Raw genomic sequence first — 13,300 nt, 5'->3', positions numbered from 1 at the left:
TTGGTCATTATTGGTCACAGGAAACAAGTTTTATTTAAGTTCTCCTTCACAGTCTCTTTATATTAGCCAACCATCATTAGATCCTGGGCATACTAGCCCTTCCCATGTACAAAAACTTGGCTTCCTGCTCTGAGTCTTCCTGTATTTTTTGTACTGTTAACGTGCAAAAGCTCATAATCAATATCAGGTTGAACATAGTTCTGGGAACTCCAGAAGCCCTTTTTCTTTCCTTCAGAAAGAAGGACAATTCACACAGAAATATTACTTTGAAATGACTACATATTTTCACCATTTTGGGCATTTGATAAATTATTTGGTTCTTGAGACTTACTACAAATAAGAGCTAGAAAAAATTAATCAAGATGCTACACTCTCACATTATCTAATTGAATATTACACATCACTTTTTTAAGCCAAACTTCTTAGTGTTTATATTCATGTATTATTCAGTATTCATTAGCTTGTAAACAACAAAAGTCAACTCATAATAAATTGAATCAAAACAATACAAGTTTTAGTTTATAGACTAATAAATATAATAAAATAGCTCCTAAGTTTCAAAAATAGAGCTTCAGACCAGAACCTCAGAAAATGGAACTGGAAACTCAGTGCAAATAAGATCTCTTCCTGGATTTTTTGTTTTTGTTTTTTGTCTCTGGGTATTCCCACGGTATGAAACATGGTTACTGATAATCCCAGCCCAGAAAGCCCAGAAGAAAGAGTGGTTTTACATTTCGGTGCCTACAAAGAAGACCAGTTGATCTTCCTGAGTTACACATCCACTCTTTGGACCACTCACTGTGGGAAGGAGTATGTGGTAATAAGGATGCATATAACTTTATTTTTTAAAAAAGATTTATTTATTCATGACACATACACACACACACATACTGAGAGAGAGAGAGAGAGAGAGAGAGAGAGAGAGAGAGAAGCAGAGGGAGAAGCAGCATGCAGGGAGCCCGATGTGGGACTCGATTCCAGGACCCCAGGATCATGCCCTGGGCGGAAGGCAGCGCTAAACCGCTAAACCACCCAGGCTGCCCTGCATATAACTTTATGAAGACCCAGATCTCTCCCAAGAAAAAGCTACCACAATGTACAACAATGTGTAACATGTTGGGGACTTCTGTGATAAAATCAGGAGAGAAAGTGCAAGTTAACATAGGAGAGTAATCAGGAGAGTCCATGCTTCATGGAGAGAATGAAGTTTGAACAACATGGGAGGGAACTTAATAGTGGGATACTATTTTAACATGTATGGTTAGGTAAATGGAGCTTCTGGGTACTGAAAGGGTTCATAATAGTTCAGACATTCTCCCAAAATAGAAGGTGAAAGGTGCTGGAGGTTTCTGTTGTTGCCCCCTCATCTGTGGCTGAAGATGTTGCACCCATCCTGTGCAGCACCAGCCTCTTGAGCTGAGGCCCTTGGACTTGCCTTCACTGCTTTTTTCTAAACAAGTTTCCTAATTCAGGTAAAGAAATGTGGGTTGTGAAAACTTTTATTATAATTTCTGATTCTCATATCTTTTAAAACAGAATTTAATCTTTTAAAATATTAGTTACACCTCAAAATGTAAGAAGCATATGAAGATATACATCAATTATAAGAAATCATCAAGGTCATATTTAAGCCCTTTCCATACTGGATCTTCTAAATTTGCACCTGAGTGATCTAAAAATCCACTATCAACTTCTCTGATCCTTCTTTTTTTTTTTTAATAAAGATTTTATTTATTCATGAGAGACACGGAAAGAGAGACAGAGACACAGGCAGGTGGAGAAGAAGCAGGCTCCATGCAAGGAGCCCGACGAGGGACTCATCGGGATCCCAGGACTCCAGGATCAGGCCCTGAGCCAAAGGCAGACCCTCAACCGCTGAGCCACCCAGGCGTCCCTTCTCAGATCCTTCTAACTATAGAATATTTTAGTGGGGTATATCATATAGTCTAAAGGGGAAATTATCTTTCTTATTTTAGAAAATAGTTGTTGGAACTTAGTTTTAACATTCATCATCAAAAACACAAGTTTTAACTTCTTAACCAAAGACAAATTTCCAAAGAACTACCAAGTCCATATTAAATCACAAGCTGAGACTTATTCAAGCTAGTGTCTGCTTAATAGAATACTATTGTTTCTCATGAATTTTAGACATTTTCCCTGAATGGTTATCACTAAAACCTATGGGCTTATGGCCACCACATACCCAGCACAGTGGTTCTGATGATTGGGTCTTAACAGAAAAGTTACTGTTATCACAGAAGTTACAAAGTATTTTATGATCTTAACTTTAGTAATGTTCTTTACAAGATGTGGTTTTGCTCATTTCCTCTCACCTTATCCTGACAATGTACCTGGGTACTCTCATATTCTGGTGGTAAAAGCAGAAATAGAGTTCGTTTTTCTAGGGGCCATTATAAATTATAAACATGTAAACTTTTGGCCCAGTAATTTAACTTACAATAATTTATTCAAAGGAAATAATCAGAAAGGCAAACTACACACTTAATAAAATGTTCACCACAGGTTTATTTATAACAGTGGAAGGGGCGCCTGGGTAGCTTAGTTGGTTAAGTGTCTGTCTTTGGCTTGAGTCATCATCTCAGGGTCCTGGGATCAAGCTCCATGTTGGGCTCCCCGCTCAGCAGGGAATCTCCTGCTCCTTCTACCCCATCCTCACTTCCATATGCTTTCTCTCTCTCTCAAATAAATTAAATCTTTAAAAATATATATAACAGTGGAAAATGGAAATAATCTTCATGTCAGACTTCAAAAGAATGGTTAAATTATGGTTATTATAATAATATTCAGGCAGAAAATGTTTTCATATGATTTTATTAAAGAATCTGACAGAATGATTGAAGAACAGTAGAATAATATGTTATACAACAGGTTACTACAAAGAACATAAAGAATGGATCCATTTGAGTAAAATATGTATGCAGAGGAAAAAATACAACTTTTGGCAGTATCTTAAAAGTTATTATCTTTCGTGGTAACATTATACTTTTTATGTTACATAATGTTTAAAAACTTAAAAGCATCACTATTAAAATAAAAAGATTCATAGAAATTAATCTCTAGTTATTTAATTTCATGCTCTAATATGTTTACATGTACTCCATCCAAATGTGAAAGAATATGTGGTGATATTTATGAAAGCAAAGGTAAGGAAAGGTAGGGAACATCGCATTATTTTCTGTTTATAAAAGCAGAAAGGAGGTGCAAATACTCTGTAAAGCTTTCTTCAAACGGATTGAAGTAGGACATCTGGGATACTGTCCACTGTAAAGGAAAATGAAGACCAGATGGAAAGCTACTGAGACCACCTGGGTAAAAATTCCTGGTGGCCTAGACAAAGATAGTGGTAATGAAGATGAAGAGAAGAAAATGGTTTTAAAATATATTCTGAAGGTAGAAATGACAGGTCCCTTTCTAGCTTCCTTCTAGCTATTTTGCTATACCCTATGTTAAGAACAGTTGCCAGGCATTATGCTTTGTCCAGGTCCCACAAGGTTCATGAACCATGAACTTTCTGTTCATATATCATTATGAATGATTATCTGTTATCATATATTTTTTAATATATATTTTCTGTTTTCTTCCAATTCTGACAAGAAAACCAATGCTATGATACAGTGAGATGTGTGCTATGATTCATAAAATGTACTTTCTGGAATCAGATTAAGGAAAACTTCCTAGAAGAGATGACATTTGGGTTGAGAGTTGAAAGATGAGTAAATTTAAAAGGGGGTCTTAGAGAAGGCAGTGTATATCTACAAGTATCGTTTGAGAATATTAGGAGTATTGCAGAGAGCATTCTAAGCAACTGTGTATTCTAAGCATTTGCGAAAGTATGAAGGAGAGAGACAGAATATACTGAGTACATCATTGTAGTTTGGGTAAATGGTGCAAGATGAATGAATTGGGAGGAGATATTCAGTAGGGAGGGGCTGAATTAATGGTTTAATGTAAGGAGTTTAACCTTTATCCTGAAAACTTTATATCTAGAAATAGTGAGACATGATCATATTTCAGATTTTGAAAGATTACTGATAATAGAGAAGCAAGGCTACAGAGACAAAAGAAGCATTTATAGTCTATAGACATTCCCCAAATGAACCGTAATCTCAATATGAGAACTATTTGAGAACTACTAGGACATCCATTCCTGGGAATCAAAAGGAAAAAATTACTTCACTGTTTTGTTTATGGGTCTGAAATCATACCTAATTAAAAGAACTCTTAACATAGCATATACTAAGAATTGCAGATGTCAAATTCTGGCACATTTGCAATAACTTACCAAACAAAAATTTTAAATTTACTGCTTGAATCAGATAGAAAATTGGAGGAAAATAAAAAGTAACATTAATAATAACCATATTTTCCTCAAAATGGACTGCATATTTTTTGAAGAAAAGTTTTATTTCTTATTTTTTGACTAATTCAAGCAAAATGATCACTGCAAGTTTTGATGTGGCATATTTTTTGATGCTACCATTAAAACAAAACAAAACAAAATGCTTAAAGTTTCCTCATCCTTTAAATAAATAGGGCAAAATAACAAAAATAACATTTGGCACAGTCTTATGTATACTTTTTCAAAATTGATTAGGCCTTCAAAATATGTATTTTATTCACCTCTGTTTCCCTACTCAAGTTCTCTTTTCATACCTTCTGCTCTCTACAAATGAACAACAGATAATAAAGAAATCTGCCTCCTGCAAAAACACTCAGAATTTTTTTTACACTCAGACTGTCATGAAAGGGGAAAGAGTAAGAAAGTATATTCAACTTCTTATTCTGTTACCCTCTGATTAGTTTATAGGTCCCAAACACAGAGAGCTTGCTTGTCATTTTGAGAATTATTTATCATAATGACATGTGGGCTGAGTACTATAGGAAAACAGAATAAACCGCAGTAAAAAACAAGCTTTAGCATCTCTCAGACAATACATTTCTAGAGCTACAGTTACTAACATGAAGTCATTTGATTTATAGGTCTCCTGCCTTCTCACTCCTGATATTTCTGGATAAATCCATCTCTGATAGCTGCCACACCTTGAGGCCATCTTCTTTATTTGCCATGTCTCCCTCCACCTCTGTAATATCTAAGCCTGCACCTCACCTCATCACAGTTCTCATCCTGTTCTCTAAGCCAGGTTCCTGGCTCAATGAGAAATAAACTGAGGAACCAAACTTCTGATTTTCTTCAAACAGCTGTGTCATCTTGGTTACATTCAAAACAGAATTCTGAACTGCCACCACAATGAGATTGCATTATTTTATAAATAACAACAAATAAAGCTTCCCTCCAAGAATATAATTTACATGTCAAGAAATAGAGTTAAACATATAGAAATTAGGGGTTTTTTTTATACTGAAAGGGATTTAAAGAAAATGACAAATATTAAAATTAAATGTAGAAAATAATTTACCTAAAACAATTTTCTCTAATCATGTATACATTTTAAATATTTTAGATATGTGGTGTTCTTTTATTTCTCTCTTTTTTAGGCTTGATATTTAGTTTTTGACATTATTCTATTTATGGTCAGGGTCATTTGGGGCAGGCAAGATCTTCATTTGGACAACTCAGACAAATGCAAAACTTGTGAAACTAAATAACTCAGTCTGATTTTTAAAAAGTACTTTTTTCTGATCAAAATTATTCTAAATATTCATCAATGGCATTTAACACAATGAAGTAAAATTGACAATTGGAATTATTATATGATAAGTGATGCTGAGCACTTTTTCATGTGTCTGTTAGCCATCTGATTTCTTTTTTGAAAAATGTCTATCATGTTTTCTGCCCATTTCTTAAGTGGATTATTTGGTTTTTGGGTGTTGAGTTTGATAACTTCTTTATAGATTTTGGATACTAACCCTTTATCAGATACATCATTTGCAAATATCTTCTCCCATTTCATAGGCTGCCCTTTAGTTATTTTATTGTTTCCTTTGTTGTTGTTAGTTCTGGGTTCTCCGGGCTTTTTGAACATGTATGCTATATCTTTCATTGGTTTTTAAAATTCTCTTGGTTGTTAACTCTTTAATATTTGTTCTTATTCTTTTTCCCTTATTCTGAGACTTCAGTTAAATGTATGTTATGTTATTCTAGCATGTCAGACACTTCTCTGTTCAGTAGTTTCCATGCTTTTTACTCTCTTCAGTTCAGATATGTTCTATTGGTATCTTTTTCACTTTACTAATATTGTCTTCTAATGCATCTAAACCACTGATATACTCATCTTGACTTGTTAATTTTAGATGCCACAGTATTTCAGATTATTAATTTCAGAATATTAATATTATTCTTCCCCTAATTTTCTGATATGAGTTTTGTCCTTTAGCTGTTTTGTCCAACTTTTTGTCCATTTCTTAAGTTTTATTTATTTAAGTAATCTCTACACCCAACATGGGACTCAAAGTCACAACTCCAAGATCAAGAGTTGCATGCTCTTCCAATTGAGCCAGCCAGGTACCCCAACCTTTGTTTATTTCCTTGAATATCACAATCAAGTTATTTCAAGGTCATCTACTGCTAACTACAACATCTGGATTAACTATGCCTTTATTGTCAGTTATTCTTTAAATTCTCATTTATAGTCATATTTCTGTAATTTTCTTATTGTTATAAATATCTGATTTCAGGATAAATAACTTCCATATACAAAAGAAAACCTGAGACTACAGATCATATCTTCTACCAGAATGGTGCCTTTTTCCTCTGTTAGGCAAATGATATAAATTGCTGGCCATATTAGTAAAGTCTGAGAATAAGCTTGTTCTGCATTTCCTTAGAGATTTAGTTTGAATCTATCCACTTCTGGGTCAAGTCTGTTTTTCTTGCATATATGTCTTTGGCTTTAGATTGAAAACACTGGAAGATATCTATTCATCAGTCTTCAAATTCTGCATTTAAAATATTAAATCTTAAAAACAATTAACATTTGAATTTAAAATTAAATGCATATTAAAGATCTCCAGCCAAGCTTTCCAACTTCTTGCCAATATAGCTTCAAAATCGGCAGATGTCTTGAGGTGGAGATTGGCAATGAGATTCACCTGGCCCCTTTCCACTTGTAGGGCTGGCTTCCTAAAGTCAGTAAAACTGTCAGAGATTTCATTCTGTCTTTTTGGAAGGTCAATGCTAGTTCCCCAGCTTCTACAGGGCCCCAGAGTTATCAAATGCCCCCTAAATACTGAATACATCTCAAATTTCCAAACTGTCACTGTAGCTTAGCATGACCACTAATGGTGCTACTTTAGCTTCCAGTTTCCAACAAAAATTTTCTGTCAAGATTAAGCCCAATCATTAACTTTCCCAAAGAATCAGCAAATGTCCCTAGGGTTGGAAGAACAGAAAGGTTCTCTAATCTCTGGAACATTATCTCATCTAGTATTCATTCTTTAAAGCTCCCTATGAAATATGATTTATGTAACTTTTCCAACTTTCTCTTGTTTTTATGGAAACATTTGTCTGCAATTAACTGCTTCTTACCCAGAAATAAAAAGTTATCTCTACCTGTTTTATAAGCTTTAAAATTTTGTTAAACTTGACTCTTTGATTTGTATCATCAAACAAGGCAATAAAAATTTGTAAATTTTTTTTCTGTTTTGAATATTGAATTACACATAAAATATGCCACACCAGCTTTCAAAATATCTATAAGGGCACCACACATACCCTCTGCTGTTGATAACTTTCCAATTTAGACCACATATTTATACTGCAAATGATCCTAAAGATATTGTGATTTTCTCCATCAGCTCATAGCAGCCAGGAGGTACAAAAAAGTTTTACTATGTAGTTTTAGGGATCAAGAGAGCAGAAACAAGAAAAAATTTGTGGCTATGAGAGTTGACAATGCTAGAGAAGCAAAGTTAAATATTCAGGAGTTAACAAAAAACTAAAAGCTACATGAGAAACTAGATTTTTAAAAAGGAGGTCTTAATGTGGTAGAAAAATAGGGTTCAGAAGAGTGAGTGAGAGAGCAGGAAGGACTAATAATGTGGCATAAATTTGAAGAGTGTGTACAAAATATAAAACAAAAGGTAATTCTTCGGAATATTCAGTGGAGTTGAAACTAATTGACTATAAATTCTTGGAACCTATAAAGGAGAGAAAAATCATTAAGTTGAAAGAATGGATTTAGTAGAGTCTCTACTGTATGGGACCAGCTGCTCAAAATTAGGATTACGTAAAAGTTCAAATAAACATCTGATTGTATTTCATCTTAATGACCTTTTAAATTTTAAGTTTTTATTTGGATTTTTATCTTCTACTGAATCTACTTTGGGCTACACATAAGTAATACAGAAATAGTAAATAAAATGTTTGCTAAAAGTTTGATTTTTAAAACAGTGATTTTTAAAAAGCAGAACACCAAGCATCAAAAAAACCCCACAAAGTTTTTGCCATGTAATAATAATAGCAATGCCTGTAAAACATGGAAATACTGACCATTTCTCTGCGCAACATAACACCTGTGAGAAGATTATAAACTAATTAGGTGACTGATTTATTGACCTTTGTATATAGGCTCTGACATCAACTGAACAAAACAAAAACCTATTGTGAATCCAAAGCACCTTCATTAACAGAATCTATTGCCTTTCCATATACTTGACTCGATCACCCCTACTGTGCATGATTGGTCACAGACACTAATTAACATGTATTTGAAAAACACTAGAGAAGAAAGCAATAAAAAACAATTTATGTAAGGCTGTGGCTCTGAGTGACAGTGTGACAAAATGGAAAGAAGGGAACTTCATTAGAAAGCAAGGTTTAAATATCTGAATCAAGGGTTTATAGGTTTGACTTTCTTCTTAAGGTCCTAAATTATACTGTCCAAGTATTGTTTTCTTTTTATCAAAATATGTTTTGGTAGAGGTAATAAATATATATGGCATGAAATACAAAATAGAGATGACCATATTTTAAAAAAGAAAATCTCCTTCCTATCCCTAGCTATTCTTCTAATTTTCTGTGTCTCTTCAAAAAATATGCAAATATGAGCATATCTACACTTATTCTATACATCAAAGGTAGCATATTAAACCTATTTCCTGTGCCAGTCTTTTTTAAAATAGTACTATATTGTAAAGATCTTCCATATTAGTATATACAGGGTTATTTTGTTCTTTTCAAACCCTCTAGGTTTTGTAGAAGCATTCTTCTTTGATACAAGTTGGTCTCATAGTTTGTCAGTTAACTTAAATTATTATTAAAGAGGAAGTAAAATGATATACTTTTTAAGCTCTTGGTCAATATCTTAAATTTTCCCTTAACCAACTTCCTTTCATGTTTGCCATATATGAAAAAATAATATATTTTCAAAATTGGCATAATTTTAGTTGTACTTTATTAAATCAAAATCTGAGAATCATGATTTCAAATAACATATGGCTGCCTTCCAGTTTTGAAAATACTGTGTTTTTAGAGGAATTGAGAGAAATACGGAGAAGTAATTACTGCGTTAAAACTGATATCCATCCAAAAGGCCAGTTCCCCAACTGAGAAGCTGCTATAAATTTCACATTCATTAACTCTGCGAGATTTTACAAATATCACATTTACATGTGTGCAGTCTCATGGGGATTTGGTCTCTGACTTGACCGGTTTGGGAAGCTGACAAGCACAGATTCTTTAAGGAAAGAGCATCCAATCTAAACTGTAATCTTTCCAAACTAGTCATCCACTTCGACAAAAATGGCCAAATCTCCGGTCCTTGTGTTGGAATAGGAAAATGTCATCACTTAAAAAGCCTTGAGCTGTATTCTGTTAACTACATGAATAACCTGAAATTGTGTGAAATAAGAATCATTTAACTAAAAAAATGAAAAGAAAATCAGAAGCAAGTCAGTTAGTATCTTTGCTTCTCAGAGAAGCATAAAGTAATAATTATTTGCATTTGCGTGGTGTATTTCAGGTTTACAAGTACATTCACAAATATTGATTCAGTTAAATATCTGGAACTTTGTGCACCCAACATGTATTAGCCACAAAAATAATTCACCGATTTGTACATTAAGATAACACCATATGTTCACACAGAAATCTACCCAAGATTGATTAAAAAAAAGATTTATTCATATGTTATATGTTTTTAACATTTTTTTCACTTTACGGCATACTGTGAACAAGTATCTTTCCATAATAACAATACCTCTAAGATAGCATTTTAATTATTTCTTTATATGGTGACACCCATCATTTATTTTTGGTTGTCGTCATTTTCTTCTTCACAGAACGTTGAAGTATATCACAAATGGATTGGCTCTGCGAGTTCTAGTGACCTCTGCTGAGTTCTGCTAGTGTTCTGCTAGTGTCCTTGTGACCTCTGCTGAGAATCTACTTTGATCCCCATTTTGATTCTGAGCATCTAATTAATTCTTTCCAAAATTTTGCCAGATAATATAAATTAGGTAGCAATAATCTGAATGTGATCCTTCAATGATTACTTCTGTTCTAAAAAGGATTTTATAAAGATGACAAGTTTTGATGTCCTAAAACATTGGAATAATAATGGTGGAAACATAGGAACTGCCATAGATATCCTGGGACAATGGAATTGGCCTGGACCATTGGTGGTCCTCTAGTACAAGGACTGGCCTTTTTCTTACTCAAAGTAGATTATGAATCTCTCCCAAGTAGATTGTGAAATCATACATGACAATAAATACATCAATTTCCTTTGTATTCCTAACACCTAGAAGAGAATATGGCAGATAGCAGATACTTAGTAAGTTTTGGAATAATGAATAGATGATAATTAGGTGAGTATATGCATTAATAAACTACTGAATACATAATTGAGTCTTTTCAAGATACCACAGATCCCTTCTCAGTCATAATGAGATAGTAAAATTAAGACAATAACTTTTTCTCTATAATTGTGGTTTTGTATGTACTCAACCCAAAGTCATAATTCCAAATAAACTCAAACACTTTCTTTTACCATTATGGGAGGTAGTAGTTTACACAAGTTACACCACTGCTGTTTCCCTTGAAAAGTTAAGCTACCTGCTTCTTACTGCTTCTTGGTCTATATGCTCTACTTTACCCAAAACCCCTTTTCAATTAAACTCACCATGAAGGCAGAGAGCACCATCTTTATATTTATATTTATTTACTACTCCCAATGCCTAGCACAATAGCATGCAAACCGTGTCTCTATATTAAATATGAGTAATATGTACTTGCCAAAAGCATTTGATATATTCAATATTTGGATATACCCCAAGAACGCTCATCAAATGGAAACACAACATACCAAATAAATCTCCCCACAGATTTAGGTTGGTATCTAATGTGACAAAACAACTTCATTACACTAATTTCTATTTCCAGACTAGATTATTATAAGTGATCCAAAACAGGGAGAAAAAGCAATGTCTGCTCTCACGGGAAAGAAACTAGGGAAAGAAAGGCACATGGATATGATTTTCCTGCTTTGCATATGTTAAGAAAGACCAAAACAGTATACAAATACTGTGTACTGCTAAGATGACATAACAAAGAAATATCAAAAAAAAAAAAAAAAACAAAAACAAAAACAAAGAAATATCCATGGAGTTTGGAGATGATTGAAGAAACTTTGGAGAAAGTTAATTTTGAAGATAATACCTATACTGTAATGTAGGAAATTATGATTACATTTGTAGTCATGATGTAATTATAATTAAAATCACTGAATGGAAACCATCATCCATACTAAAGCCCTTTTCCATTAGCCGTATATATGATTCATGGTTTCAATGCAGTCTAGTGAATATTAGCATATATCAGACCCAGAGAGCCTCTAATTAATTACCTTATTGGAAATAGTTTTACAAAGAGAGAGATTTTTTGATAAGTTTACTTAACTGAGGCAGAAATCTGGGTAGTGTGGCAATTTAGAATCATTTAAAATAAGGCTGAGAGATTGAAAAAAATATATATAGAAAAGAAAAAAATATATATATACCCATGTTAAAGGAAAAAGATCTGGTTGAGAGATTCATATCTTTACTACATTTATGACTTTCTTCTGGTCTTTCTGTAATTATAAATATTGATTTCAATGTTATTTAAAGACTTCCATCTATAGTCTTCTGAATGCTAACAGTTCGTGTTATCCTTAAAGGAATGTGACCATCAATCTCCAAGCCATGTCAATTAACTGTTCTTTGATCTTTAGCTGTTACCTTGTTATGTGAATATGTAAATTTCATTGCAGGATAGGTTTCAGAACAATAGTATTTATTTTTTTCCCATAAGCCAATAATAAAATAAATAGTAATATAATAAATATAATACCTAATTTAATATGTGATTAAATACAAACTATAAATAAAATTTGAATATAAATATACTAAAAAATGAAGTGACTTTAATTTTACGATTAGTAATAAGTCTTAATTACAGGCAATGTAGAAAAAATAAGAAAAGTAAGACAAACTATTGCTAGAGGAAAACATGAGAGAAAAGTTATGATTTATATGTATAATAAACAAAAGTATGATTAATAGAAGAAAAATAATAGTAAGTTGAACCTTATTAAAATGAAATTAGACAAGTTTAATTAGACAATTAAATTGTCTGGATTGTTCTTATCTTTGAAAGAGATTGAAAAGAAAAACCACAAACTGCCAAGAAATGTTTACAAAACACATTTATAATCAAGGACTTGCAGTTAGAATCTATAAAGAAGTTTCTTTTTTTTTTTTTTTTTTTTTTTTTTTAACATGCATTCCTTTAATTGTAGGTAATACTGAATATACATTTTTTTTTAAATTAACTTTTATTGGTGTTTAATTTACCAACATACAGAAAAACACCCAGTGCTCATCCCGTCAAGTGTCCACCTCAGTGCCCGTCACCCATTCCCCTCCAACACCCGCCCTCCTCCCCTTCCACCACCCCTAGTTCGTTTCCCCGAGTTAGGAGTCTTTATGTTCTGTCTCCCTTCCTGATATTTCCCGACATTTCTTTTCCCTTCCTTTATATTCCCTTTCACTATTATTCATATTCCCCAAATGAATGAGAACATACACTGTTTGTCCTTCTCCGATTGACTTATTTCACTCAGCATAATACCCTCCAGTTCCATCCACGTTGAAGCAAATGGTGGGTATTTGTCGTTTCTAATTGCTGAGTAATACTCTTACACTGTTGGTGGGAATGTGAACTGGTGCAGCCACTCTGGAAAACTGTGTGGAGGTTCCTCAAAGAGTTAAAAATAGACCTGCCCTACGACCCAGCAATTGCACTGTTGGGGATTTACCCCAAAGATTCAGATGCAATGAA

This window comes from Vulpes lagopus, chromosome 8 (genome assembly GCF_018345385.1).
Source record: "Vulpes lagopus strain Blue_001 chromosome 8, ASM1834538v1, whole genome shotgun sequence".
Lineage (NCBI taxonomy): Eukaryota > Metazoa > Chordata > Mammalia > Carnivora > Canidae > Vulpes > Vulpes lagopus.
This window is presented reverse-complemented; position numbering follows the sequence as displayed.